At 50.7% G+C, this 23,685-nt stretch overlaps 1 protein-coding gene across 1 annotated transcript in view; it reads left to right on the top strand.

Moving 5' to 3' along the window:
* The window catches only part of LOC127037853 (zinc finger protein 560-like), a 463,505-nt gene that overhangs the window by 401,604 nt on the left and 38,216 nt on the right, over positions 1 to 23,685 (top strand). The gene's annotated exons all lie outside the window — the stretch shown is intronic.

The raw sequence follows: 23,685 nt of genomic DNA, 5'->3' as shown, positions 1-23,685 counted from the left end.
CAGTTACTGTTTGCAGTGAATGAGCAGAGGCAGGGGGATCCCTTTGGAACACCCACAGCTGGTGTTTGCTTGAGGAGAGAAGCAGCCGGGTGGGCACGGGGGAGGGGGGGTCTGTTTTGGATCAGCGGCTTATCTGGTCTGTGAGGAAAAGAACAAAGGCGGCTATTTGCATTTAGTGAATGAGAGAGGGGTGGGGGAGGAGGCTTGAACTTGCCAGGCAGGGAGCTGACACAGTGTCAGCTCCAAAAATCCACTCGCTCTGTCTCCCCCACGCTCCGTGTCACACTCCACCCCACCCTCCTCTTTTGAAAAGCACATTGCAGCCACTTGAATGCTGGGATAGCTGCCCATAATGCACCACTCCCAACAGCACTGCAAATGTGGCCATGACAGAGTGCTGGTAGCTGTCAGTGTGTCCACACTGCAGCGCTTTCCCTAAACAGCTGTAGGAAGACAGCTTTAACTCCCAGCGCTGGACAGCTGCAAGTGTAGCTAAACCCCCTCTAAGCCGACCCCTTATGAGAACAGCAGGGACTAGCATGACTAGATGTCCCGATTTTTGGGTCTTTTTCTTATATAGGTGCCTATTAACCCCACCCCCATCCCAATTTTTCACATTTGCTGTCGGATCACCCTAGCAGGGGTTGCACACAGGGCTGCATTAACCTTCAGGTGCTGAGGTTTCCCTCTCTCCATTCCCAGAGCCTGTGATCAGAAAACAGACATCAGGGCTCCCAGGTGCTGCACAGACCATGACTAAGATCAGACCCCATATTATGCAAGGTGCTGTACAAACCCTGGGCAACACTGAGACACCCAGGAGATTCCCCTCAATTTCCCTGAGCCTCTGCTGCCCAACTTCTTCTGAATCCCTCTGGCTCACCCCCCCCCCACAAAAAAACCTACCTTTCCAAACAGTCCTTCTTTCCTTGCCCCCTGATTCTGGTTTCACACCCTGGGACCATCTCCTCTCTTTGTCTCTCCCCCTCCAGGTGAAGCAGAGATGAGGCAACTTCAGCCACTGGAGTCAGCCTCAGCGAGCACTGCAGCCGGCCCCGGGGGAGGGGGGGTGTTTGCAGACACAGGAAGGGAGCAGGGGGTGCTGGGAAGAAGGCGGCAGGAGAACAAAGCTCAGAGACCCAACATGGGGAAATTCCAGGGGGCGGGGCTCTGGCTCAGCTCCGGGGCAGGGCAGCTCCTCTGGGCGGGGCTCCAGCACAGAGCAGGGGCGGGGCAGCTCCTGGGGGCGGGGCTCCAGCACAGAGCAGGGGCGGAGCAGCTCCTGGGGGCGGGGCTCTGGCACAGCCCATGGGCAGGGCAGCTCCTGGGGGCGGGGCTCTGGCTCAGCTCAGGGGCGGGGCAGCTCCTGGGGGCGGGGCTCTGGCACAGACCAGGGGCGGGGCAGCTCCTGTGGGCGGGGCTCTGGCACAGCCCATGGGCAGGGCAGCTCCTGGGGGCGGGGCTCTGGCACATTGTGACGCGGAGCCCGGGCTGAACAGCTGCTTCCTGGTTCTCCACCTGCTGCCAGCAGCGCTGGAGCTGCCCGAGCCGCAGCGGAGCCACTGTTCTCAGCTGCAGCCAGGATCTGCCCCCGGCCCCGCTGGGATCCAGGTGGGGACAGAGACTGGGGCCCGGGGGTTCCCCTTGGTGTGGCTGGCGGGGGCGGGAGGGGAGAAGCCGGAGCTGCAGGCGGGGGAAGGGCGGTGGGACATTGTGACCCGGAGCCCCCGGGGAATGAGAGGCGCTGGGGGGCAGGAAAGTGACTCTACCCCAGGGAGCCTGGGAGAAGCCTTGAAGGCGCCTCGGCCCCAGTGGAGCTGCAGGAGGATCCCAGTGGAGCTGCAGGGGGGGGGAGGTCACTGGGGTGGGGGTGTAGATCTGTCTCTGTGCAGCCAGGACATTCCCGGGGTGGGAGGGAGGTGAGTTAACTGGATCCTGTCCCTGTTTTTGCCACTTCCTCCCACACACACATTCTCTCAAGATTTCCCCTTTTCTCTCTCATTATCACACATGGCTATAAAATCCAGGGAGATTCTCCTCCCCCCCCCAATGATCAGCTCTCTAATTGCCTCTGATTTTCCCTTTTCTCTCCATACTTCTCAAAGGTCAATTTAAAATCACTCTGATGGGGGGTGGATTTTCCCACCCATTTTATCTGCAGCGATTTGTCCTTGTTTGGGTGGAAAATTGTTGCCCTGGGTCATTCCCCAGAACATGGCTCCCACTGGAGTGGGATGGGATGAGGTTCCCGTTCTCTGCCAGGGCAGGGAAGGGAAGGGAGGAGCACATCCCCCATGGAGACTGCCCAGACCCCATTTCCCAATTCCCCTGCGGCCCCCTTCCATTGTCCAGGGAGCCTTCCAGCTCCCCCCCTGCCCTTAAATCAGCTCCTCAAAGGGCTCTGAGCTGCTCACGTGAATGGTTGCCCCGTGGCCGGGGGGACCATCACATTCTGTTTATGTATTGGACAGTCATATAAAATCCAGTCCAACAGTCCCCCTTTTCCACTAGTTATTTAATAGCAACATCAAATCCCCTCCGATCTTGGTGGTTTTCTCTCATGTTATCAAATGTCGTTTGTGACAGGGTTCTCTCTGCGTGTGTCAAAGATTGATATAAAATACCCCAAACATTTGCCCCACTTCTCTCTAGTTGTTTTATTTCTAATTGAATATGATGGGTTGTTTCCCAATGTGCTAAGATGCAGCCGCCTCTGGGGTGGATCCATGGTGGCCATTATTTGCTAGTGACAGCCCGTGGATCTTTCTTGCCCTCCAGGCCTTCCATTCTCCTGTTAAAGAAGCACTCCCCAGGCTCCCTCTGCCTGTGTGACTGGCCAGCAGGAGGTGGTGTTAACTTTCTAGCCACTTCTCACACTCTGTGAGGTAACACTTGCAGGGGCAGGGAAGGTGTCTGTGTGGGGAGATTGCAGCTGAAGGGGCATTGTGGTAGGGGGAGGCCTCTGGGTGGCTGGGCAGGGGGTACCCTAGTCAGGTTGGTGGGTTGTGGAGGTTTGGGGTTTTCGGGGGTGGTGGTTCTGATGTGCCCATCCCTGAGGCTATGGGTCCTGGAGGTGGGTATCGCTGGGGGCCTGGTGGCTGCAGAACAGTGGGGGTGGGTGTCTCTTGGGGAGGCGGGACAGAGGGTTAGAGGGAGCCTGGTTCTGTGCCAGGGGCTCTGTCTGTGCTTCCCCCGCTGGTTCCTGGTTTTGTTGCCATGCCCAGTGCACAGAGCTGGGGGAGGGGATCCCTGGCACTAGGTGAGGGCATGCCAGGGAAGCAGAGTGATGGGTCGCACTGTAAAGCATCAGGGGGTCACACTGGGCAGAGGAGGGAGTCCCAGGCAAATGTCAGGGTAGATCGTTCTGGAGGGTGGGGAAGTTCCTAGGCAGGCAGTGAGGGACTGAGTTCCCAGTGGGGGGGGGTCCCTTGAGGGGGTCCCTGGCTGCTGGGGGCTCTTGGTGGGGGGAACCCTTTGGGATTCCCAACCTGGCAATCATGGTGTGGTGGGGGTTCTCTGGCCGGTGGGGCTTTGAGGGGTATCTGGGGTCCCTGGCCAGGGACTCTGGGGGCTGCGTCCCAGGGAATATCTGATGGGATCCTGGCTGGGGGGTGTCTGGGGCCCCTGGCTGGGGGGTCTGGGCTCTGGGTACTAGGGGGTGTCTGGGGGCTGCTGCTAACCATGATCCTTCTCTCTGGTCAACTTGTACCAGAGTCCTGGCTCCTAGTCACCAGGTCACCAAGTCCATTCTCCAGTCACGTGCCCTGTCACTGCGATAACTTTCTGTCCACTTAGCAAACACTGTTAGTGTGAATTCACAGAATTTACTTTTCTCCTCTTTTGAAAACTGCAGGAACTTTCGGTTCCGTTTGGAAAATTTTTGCCCCCAGTCCTTGTCCTAGATCTGCGGGGGTGAGGGAGGTGGGAAGGGAGTCAGCACTGCCACACGATGGTCTTTTCCACAGCGTTCTGAACTCATTCTTTCTGAAATCCGGTGTCATTGAGACCGTTGTTAATCCAGAGTCACTGTATGGAAAGACAAGGAGTGATTCCAGATGGACAGTGGGTCAAATGAGATCAGCCATTCTCCCTGTGAGGAGGGGCTCCCATTAGCTGCTCTCCCCAGAGAGCTAAAGGAGGGAAGCTGCTCATACACTCCGTCCCTCTCTGCTCAGGATATTGGGGTTCAGCTTCCTGGGTCAGATGCTGCAGCCTCCATTGTGATCTGGGAGACCAGGCTTGGCAGCTGCTGCTCCCCCAGTGGGGCTCTGTGCTGGGAAGTGACCTTAATTAAAGCTTCTTCTCTGCCCGGCCCAGGGGATGACTTTCTGCAGCTGGTCCTAGCCCCCTAGGGCAGTCCTGGGCCCTGTTACTACTAAATTCTGAGCCAGAGTCTCCAGGTAACTGAAAGACCTCAGGGAATGTCCTAGGGTCTGGCAAGAAAGTGACTCTGCACAAACAACACCACCTCATTTCTCCTCCCATTAGCGGTTGCCAGGAGGAAATCCAGCCATGGGAGAGCAAAGCCCCCAGGAATGGGACTGTCCCAGCCAGAGGGGCAGGGAGAGAGGACAGGGGAAGGAGGGACTGAAAGGGGCAGTGGGAGAAATGAATGTGGGGGAGAGATTTCCAGCTCTCTAGTCCACCCAGACACATGTATTGCTGCATCCTGGGGCAGAACCACTTTCCAGTGAACAAAACAAGGATCAGACAGAGCAAAAGCCAGTTCCTGACTCCATATTCCCCCTGCTGGGGTGTGGCTGCCGTGGGGTCAGTGTCTGAGGGAATCCCCCACAGTGACTCCTTTGGTTCTGCTCTTTTCTAGCCTTGTGTTCAGAGAAGGGGTGAGGGGAGAGAGAAGGGAGGTTAAAAATGTGTCTGTGGACTTAGCCTGGCAGGAGGGGCCAGGTCTAAATTGTAATAAACAGATTGAGCATTTCCCAGCATGACAGAATCTAGGGTGTCTGTCTGCAGGGAAAGGGCCTGGGGGAATTGTGATGTGAAATTAACTAAAACCGGTTCTGAAACGCCCACAACTGCCCTTCTCCCCCAGACAGGCTGCAGAATGTTTTGCTCCAGCTCATCCCAGCCTGGCGTGGGACAGGGAAGAGAAATGGCTGCAGTGGAGTCAGTCCAGGTAGAGATTATCGGGGGGTTGCTGGTGGGTTCCTGCTGGAGGAAAGGGAGAGCAAATACACCAGAGGTGGGAAGGTTTGCAGAGTCTAGGTTTGGAGGTTGGAGCGGGGCAGGAAATTCACAGCGTGGGGAAAGGAGGAGGCCAGGGTGTGGCAGACCTGCTGGGAGTTATTTACTAAGTGGCCTAGATTCTAGGAACAGACCCAGGAGGTTTGGAGGTGGAAATGCCCTAATTTGTGAAGAGAGAAAATAACCCACCTACATGGAGCTAGTCAAACTGACCAGACTCCTAGTGCTGGAGCCTGACCTCATTAACCATCAGCTGCTGTGAGATATAAAGGGGACACCCATGAGTCAGGCTTATTGGAGCTGCCTCTCCCTTCATATCCCAGCTCCTCACAATGAGGAGGGTGTTGGGCATCCTACCAGCGAGCTCTCCCTGGACCCTGCTAGGGGCTCCATCTCCTGTATCAGTCAGTGGCTAGTAGGGGAGTGATGGATATGCTGGGAGAGATAAGGGGCTCTCTCTTCATCCCCTCACCCTGGTATTTGCTGGATACTCTGAGCCAGGTCGAGGTGGGACTCTCCTGACTATGATCCATCCAGAGCTTCCATTTGATTCACTCTTCTCTGCCACAAATATTGGGGCTGTGAGTGGGGCAGCAAGTCCTTAGTGTTGGACTCTTACTCTTTCAGGGGCTGGTGATCTTCAAGGAGATGGCTATGTATTTCACCAGGGAAGAGTGGGCTCTGCTGGACCCCACTCAGAGAGCCCTCCACTGGGATGTCATGCAGGAGAACTATGAGACTGTGACCTCGCTGGGTAAGGGTTCCTGTCCCTTCTGTTCTTGGAAGGGGAAATGAAGAGTGAAGGTTCACGCCACCCCCACAATGCCATCTGTACCCTGTCCTGTTTCAGCATCACCCCAATAGGCCAGTGACACACATAATACCAGAGACCCTCCTCTGCTGCAGAACACTTTGGGAACAGAGCACAGGAGCCGTATTGCACAGTGTCAAATATCTGCTGTTTGCTCAAGTGAAACTGGGGGTTAGGTCTGGCATAACTGTCCCATACCCCTAATCATTTTTGTTGCCCTTTTCTGAACCTTTTCCAATTCCAATATATCTATTTTTGAGATGGGGTGACATGTGCATGCAGTATTCAAGATGTGGGTGTATCATGGATTTATTTGCTGTTTTTACAAATATGATCTATGAGATATTCTGTCATATCTATCACTTTCTTAATTATTTCCTACATTGTTCACTTTTTTTCACTGCTGCTGCACATTGAGTGGATGTTTTCAGAGAACTATCCACAGTGACTCCAAGATCCATCTCTTGAGTGGAAAGAACTAATTTAGACCCCATCATTTTGTATGTATAGTTGGGATTGTGTTTTCCAATGGGCTGCACTATGTGCTATCCTGTCATCTAGTACTGCTGAGATCCTGGATTCAGTAATATCCCTGCCCTTCCTGTTCCCTTTCTCCACCGAACCCCGCCAGCCCATGCTTCCTGTTCCCAGCTTCCCCAGGATTCTCGCACTGTCTCTGAACCTCTCTGTCAGCAAGAAGCAGTGCCAGGGACACTTGCCCTCTGTCTGGAGTCTTCGATTTCTGGGACATGGATTTACTTTCTCTGTGTTGTAAGAGGCTCTGTCATAATGAGTGTCTGTGATGTTACCCAGAGTACAATCTGGACTGTTAAATAGCTGTCCCCTCAGTCCTCCAGCATGGGGTGCCTTTTCCACTGTTTTCCCGCGAGCACAGCCCCTCTTGGCCAATTAACACACAGTCTCCAGCATGTAACTCACTCCCAGCTACACAGTATTGAGTGCTGCTAGAGAGCCACTCATGAATTACACCTCAGGAGAAAACCAGCAAATTCTCAAGTGCCCAACTTTCCCCCAGAAATGTGCATCTTGCACTGTCCAGCACGCTACTGAACGACCCAAGCTCATATGAAGTCTGTCATTTCATCAGCGGAAAATGACATGCACCAGCTTGTTATCCCAAACAGAGTTTCCAACACACTTCAATCCACACATACTGGTTAGATGAACAATAAACCAAGCTTGTTAACTACCAAAAACTAAAACTAGGCCCAGTCCATGAAAGGGGCACTCCCAGGAGAGACTGTATAAAGGCTGGAACATGAAACACCTTTGTAAACCTGAGACAGCTGCCTGGGGGACAATGACAGGGAGAATCCCCCAAAGTGACTCCTTTGTTTCTGCTCTTCTCTGGCCTCCAATTGTTCCTTCCAACGTGGAGTACTTTGCACTTGTCTCTACTGAATTTGATCCTATTTACTTCAGATCATTTCTCCCGTTTGTCCAGATCATTTTGAACTTTAATCCAATCCTCCAAAGCACTTACAACCCCTCCCAGCTTGGTGTTGTCCGCAAACTTGATACGTGTAAGAGAGAGACTGTTACTGGGAGGGTTTCCCCATGTGTCAGAGGGTTACACCCTGGTGGGAGGGGGCTAGGCCTGTACTGGAATAAGGTCACTCTGTGCTTCACAGTGTGCTAGAACCTAGAATGTGCATTAGCAGGGGAAAAGCTGGGGGGAATCGGCTTGTGGAATGGACAAAAGCCTAGTCTGAATTCTCACACCTTGCCCTTTTCACCCCGGCAGGCCAGAGAATAACATCCATGTTTCGCTGCAGATCATCTCATCCTCCCAGGGGCAAGGAAATGGCTGCAATGGAGCTGGCTCAGGTAAGAGATTATCAGGGTGGCGGGCTCTGCTTGGAGGTTGAGGAGCAGTAAATGCATAAGAGGGTGGGAATTGCTAGAGGTGGTGGGAAGCAGGAAATATCTCGGGTGGAGAAAGGGAGGGGACAGCATGTGACAAACCTGCTGAGACTTGTGTAGTGTAGGGCGTGATGGGTTGTCACCCCCAGGAGGCAGTTTGTGGAGCTTCTGGGAACTGCTGTGTCCTCTAACCCTCACGCTGGGCTGGCCCTTCTCACACTGCTTTGCTGGAGATTTCGCCAGCCTCTCCAGGGCCTGTTATCACCCAACACAACAGCAGGTGGCGCCATGCAGCCAACTAAGCTACCTGAGTGCGTTACCTAAGCCACTCAAGGACAGATAGAAGACAAGAGCCAATTTCCCACTCCCCAACCTTGCACACTTGCTGTAGTATAAATCCAGAATGATACCATCTTATAGTGCACAGGGATCTCTATAATGCAAGCTCATTAATGTAGTTCCCCTTCCCCTCGATATGGGACAGATGTGCACAACAAGCTGAGATTTTCCCCAGACACTTCACTCAAAATACGCTGGTTAAGATAAAGCATCAAACAAGTTTATTAACTGCAGAAAGATAGATTAAGTGATTATAAGTGATAACAAACAGATCAAAGCAGATTATTTAGCAAATAACCAAAACTCAGATTAAGCCTAACATACTAGATGGATAGAATTTGAATTAGCAATTTCTCACCCTGACTGATGGTACAAGCAGTCCCCCAAGTTTCCATTCACAAGCTAGAAATCTCTTGATCCTGGGAGCAGCACTTCCCCCACATCCGTTTTTGTTTCTCAGGTGTTTCCAGAAGTTCTCTTGTGTGGAGAATGAGGCCAAGAGATGATGTCACACCCCACCTTATGTAGCTTTTCCATATGGTGGGAACCTTTTGTTCCAAACTCAGTTCCTAGTCCAGTTTGTGGAAAAATACAGGTACTAAAATGGAGTTTAGTGTCATGTGGTCTGGTCACAGGCCCTGCTGAGTCATAGTAGCCATGACTCATAGGCTGGCTGAAACATTCACAGGAAGGCTAAGCTCTTCCACAGTCCATTGTCTTTGTTGAGCCATCAGCACTGTCTGGCTTCTTCATTGTTGTACCTGAAAGGCTCATTGTGGGTGTTACCCAGAGTAAGCACATTTGAAATACAGATACAGAGTCAATATCCATAACTTCAGATACGAACATGATATGTGCACACAAATAGGTTAATCATATTCAGCAAATCAGAACTTTTCCAGTGACACCACACATGATGCATCTTCTACAAAATAGATCATAATTATGTCCTAATCATATTATAATCATACCACTATGATGAATATGGGGGTGTAGTGTCAGATAGGTCTTAATTTCAAGGCACAGGAGTTGGGAATGGAACTTCCCCTCTTTGTGGAACAGGAAATAACCCTCCAGCCAGGGCTGGGACAACTTCCCAGACTCTCAGTGATGGAGCCTGAATCTGCTGACATTTCATTAATTACCACCAACCCCAATCTTTGTGGCAACTGTAAACTTTATCAGTGATGATTTTGTACTCTCTTCTAAGTCATGGATAAGAATGTTAAATAGCACAGGGCCAAGAACCAATCCCTGCAGGAACCTGCTAGAAAGAAATCCACTCGATCATGGTTCCCCATTTACTATCAGAGTTTTTAATCTATTTAATGTATGCCGTGTTTATTTTGTATCATTCTAGTTTTTTTTAGTAAAAATATTGTGCTAATCAAGTCATGTCCCTTACGGAAGTTTAGGTATATTACATCAATACTATTAGCTGCAACCAAACTTTTGATCTCATCCAATAAGGATATCCCGTTAGTTTGATAGGCTCTATTTTCTCTAAACCTTTGTTAATGGGCACTACAATTCTGACCTTCTAACTTCTATTCTTTATGATTGACTTCCCCTTTCTTCCATATATTTTATTTGGAGAGTGCTTGGATTCCTACCAGGGAGCCACTATCAGGGTCCAGAGACAGCCCCATCTCCTATATTAAGCTCTAGCTAGTAGCTATGTGATAAATGTGAAGACCCTGCTTCTGTCTGTCAGATGGGAGACACAAAGGTTCTCTCTTTCTACCCTCTGATGCCTCCTGGCTGCTGTAAGCAAGGTGGGGTGGGACTCTGTTAACATGTGCCTCCCGGAGCTTCCATTTCCCTGGTGCTGCTGTTCCGTGAATAGTGGGGTTGTGAGTGGGTCAGCAGGTACTGAGTATTGGACTCCTGCTCTTTCAGGGGCCGGTGACCTTCGAGGAGGTGGCTGTGTATTTCTCCAGGGAAGAGGGGACTCTGCTGGACCCCACTCAGAGAGCCCTCTACAGAGATGTCATGCAGGGGAACTATGAGATGATGGTCTTGCTGGGTAAGGATTCCTGTCCCTTCTGTTCTTGGAAGGGGAAATGAAGAGTGAAGGTTCATGCCACCCCCACAATGCCATCTGTACCCTGTCCTGTTTCAGCATCACCCCAATAAGCCAGTAACATACATACTACCAGAGACCCTCCTCTGCTGCAGAACACTTTGGGAACAGAGCACAGGAGCAGCATCACACAATGTCAAATATCTCCTCTTTACTCAAGTAAAACTGGGGTTAGGTCCAGCATAATGAACAGAAGCTTCCTACTCCCAGCCTTCTCTCAAACCCTGAGCCTTCTCTACCCAAACCAGAATGTGCTTGGGGTGTAACAAGCAGGCGGCTGGAGTCAGAGCTGCCAGTCCAGGGTTACTTATCATACAGACACTCAGTGCGTCCTTGAACGCTGGCTGGGAGTATCCAGACAGGGGAGCTCCAGCAGCAGAACACTGAATCTCACCCAGGATTACAGATGACACAACTCCTCGCTGATCTGGATTGCACCCCAGCATGTGAAAATGGCCTAGGTTGGTAGTGACATTTCTTGAGACATGGAGAGTCTTGCTGCCATATCACCAGGTGTAATAAAAATAACAGGAAAGGCCAAATATGGAAAACTGATTGTTCAGCTTGCTTTTGACCTGCATCATATTTTGCAATATATTCCAAATAAGGAAATTAACGTGCAACGTATGTGTCATTGTTTGTGGTTTTAAGCTGTAAAAGGCTTGTGTGATTTTTAGCTCGGAAACAGTATTCCAATAGCTGTCGCCCCCTGCGTGCTTGTAACCAAGAAAAGAGCCTCAGGCTGAGCTGATTCAAATATTAATCCTGTGGTCGTTTTCCACAACAGCCTCAATAGGTCCCTGTGATGGAATGTAAGGCTACATCTAGACTACCCACCGTATCGGCGGGTTAAAATCGATTGCTCGGGGATCGATATATGGCGTCTCATCTAGATGCCATATATCGATCCCCGAGCGCGCTTATATCGATTCCGGAACAACACCAACCCCAACGGAGTTGCTGATTTGACAGGGGGAGCCGCGGACATCGATCCCGCGCGGTGAGGATGGGTGAGTAATCCGATCTTAGATATTCGACTTCAGTTACGTTATTCACGTAGCTGAATTTGCGTATCTAAGATCGATTTCCCCCCGTAGTGTAGACCAGCCCTTAATGTCTTCACACCTTCCCCCTGCAGGAGAATGGCTGTTTGACCAGCTGTTTGCCTTGCTGTCTCTGAGGAACTGGTCTGTGGGTGTTCCCCAGAACTGTAACTTTTTCAGTAATATCATACTGTAAAATCTCACAATTTTATATACAGTGTTACTACACATTTTAACAGGAGGATAATATTCAGTAGGTTATGCGTTTTCTAATGATACCTCACAAGCTATACTGGGTACAAAATTGATCATAATTTTCTAGAAGAGTGAACACAGGGGTACAGATTGACACAGTGTCTGTGTGTGTGTTCCCAGCAGATATGTGGGTATTTCAATCCCTCATAAGCACAATGTTTGGCATCTTCAAGGACCTGGGGAACTGGTCCTGGGAATTCACTAGTTTAGCAAGTGTGAGACTGCATGAAATTGTGAGACACTTTGGTATTAATAATAAAATAATATAATCTGATAAAATTGCAATGAATCATGCTAGGTATGCCATGTAAAGTGTCAGTGAAAATGTTATGATTTGCCAAGTATGATAATTTTGTTTCTATGTTTCTATCACCTTTGTATTGTGAGTTACAGATATGTAAGGTATATCCGTATTTCCAGACTTGTGCAGTTTTTCTGGGTGACACCCCCAGACATATTGGCATCAACATTGCCTAGCATGTTTGATGGCCCATTGAGGGTCATCAGCTGTACAATGAACCTATGGACCAAGGGGATACACCTATTGAGTCAGCAAGACATGCCGGGGTTTGTCTGTGTAATGAAACCTCCAAAGCTTTTCCATGCCATGTGCTGTGAAGCTTGTGTTTGGGACACAGGAAGTACAAGCCACATGGCAAAAGGAATATAAAGCGCAGCTGCATCATCTCCATCTTGTCTTCAATCCTCCTTCCTACCTCTGGAGCAACTTCTCTACAAACTGAACCCTGGAACAAAGGACTGAATGACCCATCCAAGCTGTGGATGCGTTCCAGACAGACTTTCAAGCCAGCAACTCACCAATACTGCTAAGAACCTGATATATCCATTTTGGAATGTATCTGACTGCTTTTCCATTTAAATTCTTTCTGTCTTTCTTTCTTTTAAACCTTTAGTTTAGATGCTAAAGAATTGTCTGGAAGGATGGAATTTAACTTCATTCTTTCATTTGTTCTTTCTTCTAAACATTTAGTTTAACTGCTAAAGGATTGGCTGGCAGCATGGTATTTTGGATGAGATCCAAACCTGGGTAATGTGGCTAACCTTCTACCCACCCACTTCCTGGATCCAATTAGGATCACTCTCCTGCTGCCCTCTGGCCATGCTGTATCACAGTGAGCAGAGTTTTTAAATAACCTCTCACTGTACGGGACCTAGTTGCTGATTAGGAGTCAGAGAACTGTCATGCAATAAAGGGGGCCGTGTGATTTCTTTTTTCAGAGTCTCGTTAACCAGTGTGTGGGATCAGAAGCACAGTTTGTGACTGGTCAGTGAGTTTAACTTCAGTGTTAACCACCAGTATGGGGAGCATCTGCTCTCCCTTTTTCAGCCTGCTCTGACCTTGGCATTTTCAGTGAGGACTGCCCCAGGCACACTAGGTCACACTAAGCACTGAAGATAAATTAACAGAATGTTTTTGATGATCAAGTTGTATGAAATCAACTGAACTCCTTTGTTTTCTTTCATCTGAGCGGAGTTTCTGGTTTTCCAACGTGATATGATCTCCCAGCTGGAACAAGGGGAAGAGCCATGGGTCCCAGAGCTCCAGGGTTCAGAGGAAAGAGAGATCCTGAGATCTCCCCGCACAGATGAGGAAACATTAAACCAACTCAGAATCTGTAAGTGCCTGAAGGAAACATCTAGGATGCCCTACAAAGCTCTTGGGAAGTCTCTCAGTTCATTATTGTCCATAGCAGGGGTCGCATCCGCAGGGTAAATATAGCTCAAGGCTTCCTATAGATGCTAGCAGACACCGGGCAGTAGCTTTCTCCCTTCCCCCTGTGAAGTTGGATGGGATGTGAAGGCTGAATTGATCCCCTCCTCTCTCCTGTTGGGGGAGCTGAGTTCCTGATTTTTATTTGTCCTCTCTCCAGCACTTGTTTTGGTTTGGCCTTCCCCTTTCCATCCCTGTTTGAGGTTTCTGTCTCTATCACAGCAGGTGATGCAATGACGTGTGAGGTTCAGCACAGACCAGAAAAAGAGCAGGGAAACCAGCCAGGGGAGAAAATGGATAAATTTATTTCCTGTCAGGGAACTCAGAAGGGCCTTAAGGAAACCAGAATACAGCAGGAAATCTGCAGGGAAAAGCAAAAAAAATACATGTGCTGAGTGTGGGAAAAACTTCACTTACAGATCAGGCCTTTCTCAACATCAGAGAATCCACACAGGGGAGAGGCCCTGTGAATGCAATGAGTGCGGGAAAGCTTTCAGTCGCAGCTCGCACCTTATTGGGCATCAGAGAATCCACACAGGGAAGAGCTCCTATCATAGAATCCTAGATTATAAGGGTTGGAAAGGACCTCAAGAGATCATCTAGTCCAACCCCCTGCTCAAAGCAGGACCAATTCCCAAATGGTTCCCTCAAGGATTGAACTTACAACCCTGGGTTTAGTAGGCCAATGCTCAAACCACTGAGCTATCCTCTCCCTCCTGAATGCAGTGAGTGCGGGAAAACTTTCAGTCGCAGCTCACACCTTATTCGGCATCAGAGAATCCACACACAGGAGGGGTCCTATGAATGCAGTGAGTGTGGGAAAACCTTCAATCGCAGCTCTCACCTTATTCAGCATCAGAGAATCCACACGAGCAAGAAGCCCCGCGAATGCCGTCAGCAGGCCTGCACAACTCGTAAAGTGGTGATGTAGAGAAATCTCTGTATTAACTATCTCTATAAATCTTTATAACGTTGCATTGTGTTATTTTGTATTAAGTATCTTTATCTTTATGACATTGCATCCGGCATGATGTTATTTTGTAATTCATATGACTTGGCATTGTGCCTCTCTATTTTCATACAACTTTGTATTAGATCCCTATATAGAGAATTGGTAGAAAACTTTGTATCAAATGTTATAGCCCCTAAGGATAGTATAGTTAAAGTAAAAGAAAACATGTGCCTTTTTGCTAGAAGTAGAATAAGATCTTCCCCCGCACTCTGTAATCAATTGCTCTATTGACTGAATGAGGTGTGAATGAGTGAGGCTTGGAAGACACCCACCTCCAGACAGCTACAACAGTTGAAGAGGGAATGGGAGCCAGAGCAAAGGACAATACAACTTGTCAAGTGGGCCCAATAAAGAAGAGCAGACATATTGATGGCCTCAGGGATTAGAAGCAAGCACCTTCTTTAGAAAACACCCTCTTTGAGCAGCATTGGGACAACACCCAGAGAAAAGCAGCACAAAGACCAACGGACGCAGACCCAGATTTTGAATCTGGTCTAGATTTGCATAAGAGGGAAGCTGCTATAAATGCGAGGTGTCTTGCAGAAGGACCCCGGATCTCGTCTTGTCACCATCGGACCATCGATTTGGATCGGTAGAAGCCCGGCTCCACCCCTCCCCCATCTAACTCACCTGGCCAGTGCAGTTAAGGGGAGCAACTAGTTGGTAACAACAGCAAGACGGAGTGTGTTTATGTCTGTGTGTGTGCGTGAATGCATGACTGTGATATATATCTCATGTGCATATCATAGAGTATTAATTGATACCTGTATTACTAATAAATGTGGCATTTTGCCTTAATCCCCCTGAAAAGTTCCTGTACAGTACTTTGAGTAAAACAGCGAGGGCCACAATACTCCAAAGAAAACAGCTGAGGACCGAAACCCCCCAGCCCTGCGGAAACACCCGCCACTCAGGAACTCCCAGCCTGGCGGAAACACCCCGCCCAGCCCTGCAGAAACAAACCCTCCTTCCCCAGCGCCGCCCCACCAAAACAGCTGTGGGTCAAAAAGGAAGGTTGGTGGTGGGGAGGTGTTACTTGATGTTAAATCAACCAGGGACTCCCAGCCAAAGAGGTGGCTGGGAGCCCTCAGGGTCAAATTAAAGGGCCTGGGGCTCTGACGACTGGGGGAACCCGGAGCTTTTCAGGGCTGGGGCAGGGATTTAAAGGTCCAGAGCTCCTGCTGCTGAGGGGAGCCTGAGCCCTTGAAATCCCAGCCTCACTCCATCCCCTGGAGCTGCCGCCAGGATTCAAAGGGCTCTGTGCTGCCTGCAGCCACAGGGATCCCTGAGCCCTTTAAATCTCAGCTGCTGCCGGGATTCAAAGGGCTCTGGGCTGCCCGTGGCGGTGGGGAGCCCTGAGACCTTTAAACCTCAGCTGCGGCCGGGAATCTCTGCGAGCAGCCCAGAGCCCTTTGAATCCCGGCCGTGGCTGACAGGCCGGCTTTAGGAAGTGCGGGGCCCAATTTGAACATTTTTGGCGGGGCCCCGCAGGGATGATTGGGGGAAAAAAATCCTTTCAGTTCTTAACAACCGGTTCCCTATAAAAAGTTCTGCCACAGTATGTATTTTTTGTACCAGTAGGGTTACCATACGTCCGTATTTTCCTCCCAGATGGCGATTTAAGAACCAAAAAGCCTGACATGTCCGGGAAAGTACAGATGTATGTTAACCCTACCTAAAAGTTCTTTTTTAAAAAGATGGGTCTGAACTAGAAATGAGCTCTGCCACTCCCTTAGGGTGTGCTAGGGTGCACATGTGTGGGTCCCAGCTGCTCCCTGCCCATCTCATTGAAGCAGGTGTGCAGGGTTACTTCCCTCGGAACTGCAGGGCACCAGTGAACATGGGGCTGGCTGGAGGTGGGGGAGGGGGAGGATGCGAAAGGTAGGGTCTGGCTTCAGGCTGGGCAAGGGGTGTGGGGCAGGCTGGAGACAAGAGGTGTGGGGTGGGCTGGCTGGCTTCAGGCAGGTCCACAGGGAGGGTGCGGCATGGGTTGGCAGGGCTGGAGACAAAGGAGTGCGGGACTGGCTGGCTTCAGGCAGCGGGGTGCGGCAAGGGTTGGCTGGAGACGGGTTGGTGCAGGGCTGAAGGCAAGGCAGCGGGTACGGGGGTGGCTGGAGACAGGGCAGGGGGTGCAGGACTGGTGCGGGCAGAGCAGGCAGTGTGGCAGGGGCTGGCTGGAGACAGGGAAGGGGGTGCAGGGCTGGCTGGAGACAGGGGTTGGTGCAGGGCTGAAGGCAAGGCAGGTGGTGTGGGGCTGGCTGGAGATGGGCAGGCTGCAGGCAGGAACTGGTGCAAGCAGGGCAGGAGGTGCGGGGCTGGTGCGGGCAGGGGGTGCAGCAGGGGCTGGCTGGGGACGGGCTGGCTGCAGGCAGGGCAGGGGGTGCAGGTACAGGGGGTACAGCCCTTCCTCTATGGTGAGTGCCTCCTTCTCCTCCTCCTCCTCCTCCCCGCTCTCCCACTAGAGTAGCAGCAGCAGCCTGGGGCTTGGGGGCTATTTCAAGGGCCCGGGGCGCCCCTGCTTCCACTGCCCCAGCTCTGTAAATAGCCGCGGGAACCCTGGGGAAGCGGCGGGGCTCCAGTGGCTATTTAAAGGGCCGGGGAAGTAGAAGCAATGGGAGTCCTGGACTTTTTAAATAGCCTCCAGAGCCCCGCAGCCATACCCCAGGGCTCCAGCAGCAGGGCTCTAGTGGCAATTTAAAGGGCCTGGGCTTCCAGCCCCTGCTGGGAGCCCCAGGCCTTTTAAATTGCCCCCTGGGGAAACTGGGCCACCCTGGTACAGCGCACTGGCTTTTGCTGGTACTGGGGCTTGGGTGCGGGGTCCTCTTAGGAGCGAGGCCGATTCAAGGGAATTGGTTAAATTGGCCTAAAGCCGGCCCTGGTGGCTGGGATTTAAAGAGCTCTGAGCTCCCCGCCCGCCTGCCCAGAGCCCTATAAATCCTGGCCGCGGCTGAGATTTAAAGAGCTCTGGGCTCCCTGCGGCTGCGGGCAGCTCAGAACCTTTTGAATCCCGGCCGCGGCTGAACTTTAAAGGGGTTTGGATTCCCCGCGGCTACAGGCAGCCCAGAGCCCTTTGATTCCCGGCTGTGGGACGCACAGTGAGACTTCACGGGCCGCACGTTGCCCGTGGGCCGTATGTTGTGCAGGCCTGGCATGGAGGGGCAAAATAGGTAAGAAATTTCCGTGGCCTGTCACTAGCAAATAGTAGCCACCATGGATCCTGCCAGAGGTGGCTACATCTTAGCACTGTGGGAAGCAACCCTTCACAGAGACCATTTGTCTTGTGGTTTGGGATACTTCTCAAGACATGCTGCACTCAGAGTGACCCCCTCATCCTGTGCCAGCTGGAGAAAAGAAAAGGGGCCAGCCAACTCTCCCACTACCAGCTGCGAACCACTGATCCCCAAACAGGGGGAGGCCTCTGGCTTTGATGTGTATTAAATATCAGGCTGGTCTCTTTCTTTGGCAAATATCTAACAGAGCTAAAAGAGGGAACAAATGATCCTCAAAGGAGAGGGGAAAGACAATCACTGGGAAATTTAATCCCCTGCAACATCCAGAATGGAGAGCGACTCAGGGCAACAGGTTCCCCCGAAGGAAGAAGTTTTTGGGATTTAGAAACATAAGGAACAGCACAAAACTTGAGAGGATTGTTAATTGACATTTGATAATGACACAGAGGGAAAACCTGAGCTTTCAGATCAGTGTTCAGAAATGAAAGACAAAGGGTGGAAATCAGAGATTTTGGATCCATTTTGCAAATTATAGAGAGGAAAGTGGAAAATCAGAGGGATTTTATATCAGTTGTTGATAGGAGGTAAAATCTGAGTGTTTCACATGAATACTTGATAAATGAATAAAGAGGAAATGGGCAACATTTGCAAACATTTTGTGTTCAATAATCTGAGAAAAGGTGTAAATCTGAGATTTTCTTATTATTTTATAATTAGAGACAGGAAAATCTCAGGGCATATTCAATTAGAAATAGACAACTAGAGAGAAGTGGGGCAAATGTTTAGGTTATTTTATTTGAATCTTTGAGATTTGCAAAGAAATTGTGTCACAAACTGCATATTTGATAACATGAGAGGAAAACACCAAGATCTGAGGGGAGAGAGTCACTTTCCTGTCAGGGCCCAGTGCTCCCTCCCCCTCCCCCTCCGGGGTCTCTCACTCACTGGGGGCTCCAGGCGGGGCTGGTGCGGTCAGAGCCTGGGGCTGCCTAGGGGGCAGGTCCCAGCTGGAGAAAGCCCCCCCCCCCGGCCAGGATAGGAATGTGCTACTGGTAGCAGCCTGGGGCTGGACCCTCTCTATGGGGGACACTTGCTCCCCCCTCCCCTTCCTGGCCCTTCCCACGCCCTGTTGCCAGCAGAGAGTGGCCCCCCCAGCCCAGCCCAGAGGTGTCCCTGTCTCAGGCCCCCCCCAGCCTCTGCCCAGTTCAGAAATCACTCGGGGGAACCATTTCCCACCTACACAAGGACAAATCACTGCAGGTGAAAATGGGGGGAAACACCCCAAACCTGAGATCTGAACTGGCCATTGGCAAAGGGGAGAGAAAATGGGGCACAATGGGGGGAGGGGAACAGGGAACTTCTCAGGGGTTTGAGGGAAGGGGGTGTCAGCCTGGATGTTGCTTGTTGCTCTCTAGGGAGAAAGGGGGCAGGACAGGAGAGGAGGGGGGTCTCCACGGAGGGGGCAGTGGTAATTCCGAGGGGATCTCAGCCCTCCCTTTTTCTCCCCGCTCCTCAGGGGTCACCTGCTCTTCTCCCCTCGCCCCCCGGCCATGTCCCGGCTGCACAGACATTTTCCATCCATCCCTTTCCCAGGTCTCCCCCCTCCGCAGCCCCCCGCCCGACCCCACGCAGGGGCTGCTAGGTGTAATGCATGTTCAGTAGGGATTTCTCCCCTACTAATGCTGGGGTGTCCTTCTCCTATAGGTTAGTCTACTAATGATCTCATCTTGGTGCCATGTGTGTCAGTTCATTGCCATGGCACTCGTGTGCTTAGACATCTGAGGATGCTCTATAGAAAAGCTCCTTGAGTGAGGTGATCCACAGGGAGTAGCTCAAAGCTCCAAAGTGCCTGGCCAGGGGCAGGACATTGGCACAGCAAGGGCGGGGTGTGGCAGTGACATCACAAAGGCCTTTTGCAGGACCTCACACTATTGGTCAAAGACTATTGGTGAGCAGGTGGTGACCTCACAGAGAGATCCTGACATCAGTCAGGGGCCAGGGGCTAGGGAAACCTCAGAGACCCCTGTGGCTTTGCTTCAGCAAGTCTCCTTCTCCAGGTCTCTGTCTGAGGACTGAGAGAGTATTCGGGTTCACGGACGTGAGCGCCAGGAGAAACCTCTTTCCAGTTTTCTCCTTCCCTTGTAGTGATTTTACTAGAAAACAGCCGTCCCTCTTTAGAAGGTAAGAGCCTCCTGGAGGTGTGAAACCTGTTCAGTCTGATCCATCTGGTGAGAGTTGAATTCTAGGCATGGAAAACATGAGCTTAAGGAGGCAGAATTTTATTCCGCACCTGGGATTTTGTCCCTTAGAATCATGGGGACATTAGGGTTTGTCCTTTGTGTTTCACCTTTTCCTCCATCCACCTGTCCCTCCCTCCTTTCTCTTCATCTCTTCTTTTGTCCTTTCTCCTGTTCCCCTCCCAACACCAGGACGAGTGTGTGCGTGTGTGTTGCGGGGGAGTGCTCTGCAGCTCTCACTGTGGGAGTTCCACCCAAAAATGTGAGGCTGAAATAGTGCTCAGGCAGTCAGGGCTGGATTAACCTTTTGTTGGCCCTGGCACCAAACATATTTGTGGGCCCCAGTATAGTCACTGTGGGCTCCGAGTGTGGGCCTGGTGGGGCAGTGCCATTGGTGCCTTCGTATACCCGGTACTGAACCTCAGAGACATTTTTCATTTTGATCACACACCTCTCCATGACTATATGCATTGCCATACACAGCTCCCTCAGCCCGCGGGTTTTCTTATTGAGCTGTACACCCATGTGGGTTTACCAGTGTCCACAGTGAGCAGAACTTTCATAGTGACCAAGGAAACTCCCCACAGATTTATCTCTTTCCTCATTCAGACCTTCTCTAGCCATGTCTCCAGTACCCCCCCATGTCACCAGTCACTGCATGTGGTCCTAGTCTCAGCTCAAAGTCCTAAAGCCAGCAGACACCTGATCAGTTCTGACAGATCCCTCCCTCAGCCCCCATCCTGCCATGTGAGCAAGCCACCTGCAAACACCATTTCCCCAAAGTGAGGACTTAGCCCTTGGGAATCTGAAGACACCAGCGTCTCTCCCTCTGCTCCCATCTACGTGCTAGTCTGCTACCTGGTCACCACCACCTCTCCCCATACTTGTTTCCTTTCTACTTTGGACATGCTCCCAACCAGCTGGAAGCTCCCTCTGCAAGCCTGACCTGCTCCCGCCTTCCCTGCTCCCCCGACATTCCTTTCCTACTGGTGACCTCTGTTCCTTGAGGTTAACTCCAGTGTCTTTAGGTGCTCTAGCTTAATGGCCCCAGGAGTCATAGAGCCACTTGTAGTTTCTCTAGCTACAGCCATGGGGCAACTGCCAGAGGCCAGCCTTAGACAGCTGCAGCTACTAGCCGCAGGAGCGGAGGCAATGCCAAGGCTGAGCATGCTTGAACCTTGCAAGGGCAGCACTAGGGACTCTAAATCCTCAGCACTGGCCCTAGGCAGCTGCAGACTCTGGAGTTAGGCACTTTCCTCCTCTAGGTTCCTGCATGGTTACAGAACTGCAGTAAAGTGGAACAATTATCAGCTTCTGTGATTGGAAGATGTCTGGATCCATCTAATAAGACCGTCCTACATAAATGAGGAAAGTTGAGGTGCCTTTATTATTCTTTTGTTCCATTCTTTGTTTCTATGGGGAATTTGCCAGTGCAATATCACTGTCTTCCTTTTAAACAAACAAAACTAAAAAAAAAAGTGTAATGGCTGTTGAAAATAGCAATTCCAGCCCTCGTTAGCACTGTGAAGACCCCAACGTTTGTTGCTCAATTTTCTCCTACTTTTTCTACAGTAAATGACAGTGGATCAGCATATTTGATTTGGGAGAAATGAAGTAACAGCTGCCCAAATTGAGCTTGAGCACTCCTGATTTTGAGGTGTTCAGATCTGGAAGGCAGGGGCTAGATTCCCTTTATGAATATTAGATACATCTGGAAAGGAAAAGTCAATTTCTATTTTCATGGCTCAGAAGTGGAAATCCTCCTGTCCTGTATCTGAAGCTGTCCAGGTCCAGTAGAGCCTCCCCTTCCTTACTTACCATTTTACCTTCTGGTGGGATCCACATACCTCCCTTGCCCAGCTTCAGATAGAGAGGGGCCCTGTCCAGTTAGTCCACCCAGTTCCATCTTTGGGGGCTGCCAGGCGAGGTCACACCAGCATCCCTAAGCCTGTCTGGGGAAGTCTTCTGAGGGTGCTACCTGGGCCAAAGCCTTCTACTCCTTGGTCACACCTCTTCCCTATTCACAGGTGGCACCCCCTTCTAGCAGCCAGCCAGCCCCCCAGCCACAGCAAGCTGCAGCGCATGGAGTCTCACAGCTTCCCCCCTCCCTTTCCTGTTGATAGCAGCCAAGGGAATGCTGGGAAATGTTCCTTCTCTGCTCCAAGGCAGGGAGCTGGTCAAGGAACTACAGCTCCCAGGGCCCTATGGGGTCTCAGCTCCCCTACTGAATCCAGGCTGCTCTGAGGCTCCCTTTCTGCAGAGGGGAGGAAGTTACTGTTACAGGTCCCTTCAGAGCTTGGGCCTAGCACTATGGCACCATGTCAAATCCAGTACTGCTCCCAACTCTATCCAGCTCTGCTGCTGGCAGGATCCCTTCCCATTCTTTTTGTTTCCTGTCTCCCCTCCAAGGAGAAGCTCTGCATTGTTCCTGTGTGGGGAATTGAACCCAGGCTGTCTGGGTGAAAGCCAAGAATCCTAACCACTAGACCACATGGGACTTCCATAACACGTTTACATGTTCATATTCAATAACACAATTAAACGTAGCCATTCAAAGTAGCCATTTAAAAGAAGCCATTCAAAAAACTTCAAAAACAGACTTCAAAGAGAAATTGCAGAGTTACAACTGATCTGCAAACTTAACACCATTAATTTGAGCTTGAAGAGGGACTGGGGGTGACTGGCTCACTACAAAAGCAATTTTCCCTCTCTTGGTATTGACACCTCCCTGTCAATTACTTGGAGAGAGCCACATCCACCCTGACTGAATTAGCCTTCAACACTGGTTCTCCCCTTGTATGGTAACTCCCTTTACATCATGTTCCAATATATATTTATGCCTCTATCTGCAATTTTCACTCCATGCATCTGAAGAAGAGGGCTTTTTACCCACGAATGCTTGTGTCCAAATAAATCTGTTAGTTCTTAAGGTGTCACCGGACTCCTCGTTGTTTTTGTGAAATAAAAGCAAAATGCACTCTAAGCTGATCTTAACCCTTTCAATGCCCTTACAAACTTAGATGCTTCTCACCACAGGCCGGCTGGTGGCTTTTCAGCCAGGCTCTCCCCTTTCGTCAGCGCTTCAGTTGCTTGGTGTGGGGGTGTCTGTAGATGTAGGTGGACGAGAGAGACAAAGCATGGCAAATGTCTCTGCTTTTATCATGTCCTTTCTTCCCTCTTGGCTTTGCTCCCCCTTCAGAGTCAGGTGAGCATCACTGCGTCTCTCCAAGCAAGTCTGAGCAATTCCCCTGGGGTGTCCTCTTGCAGGTAAGTGATTGCACTGTAGCTCCCTTGCTGAATAATGGCTGTTGATGGGTTGTTTGACACCCTGTCCGGGTGTTGGTTACTTTCCTTGCTGTTGTCACTGGGGAGCTAATATTTGGCTGACTCCCCCACCTTACAGCATAGTGATAACCACACTGCACAATTCTCATAACTTCATATGCATGAATGGTAAACATCTATGGGTAGAGAAATGACTTTCAGCAGATCATATCCTTTCCCCTGATACCTTACAAGGCATGCTCTGTATATAAGATCACGATTATATGAAAATGAGGAATATGGGGGTTACAGCACACTCCCCCAAAGGTACAGAATGTCACACTGAGATTCTATTTTCATTTGTTATGTAACAGCATTAAAGAGATCCAGTGACTGACCAATGGCATTTTCAAGTGCTAAAATAGCAAGCGCTGTTGGTCTCTCATTGGCCATCAGCGACTGAAGATACGGTTTAATGAGCCAGAGCTTCAAGGCGAGGGTGGCTCTGTCCACTGCCTTCCGTTGCGCTGCTGGGCACCAAGTCCCTGGCGGTCAATATGTGAAGCTGGGAGAAGAGAGTGGGGTGGCAA

This window comes from Gopherus flavomarginatus, chromosome 20 (genome assembly GCF_025201925.1).
Source record: "Gopherus flavomarginatus isolate rGopFla2 chromosome 20, rGopFla2.mat.asm, whole genome shotgun sequence".
Taxonomy (NCBI): Eukaryota; Metazoa; Chordata; order Testudines; family Testudinidae; genus Gopherus; species Gopherus flavomarginatus.
The sequence above is the reverse complement of the archived record's forward strand: the minus strand, read 5'-3'. Positions and strand labels throughout refer to the sequence as shown.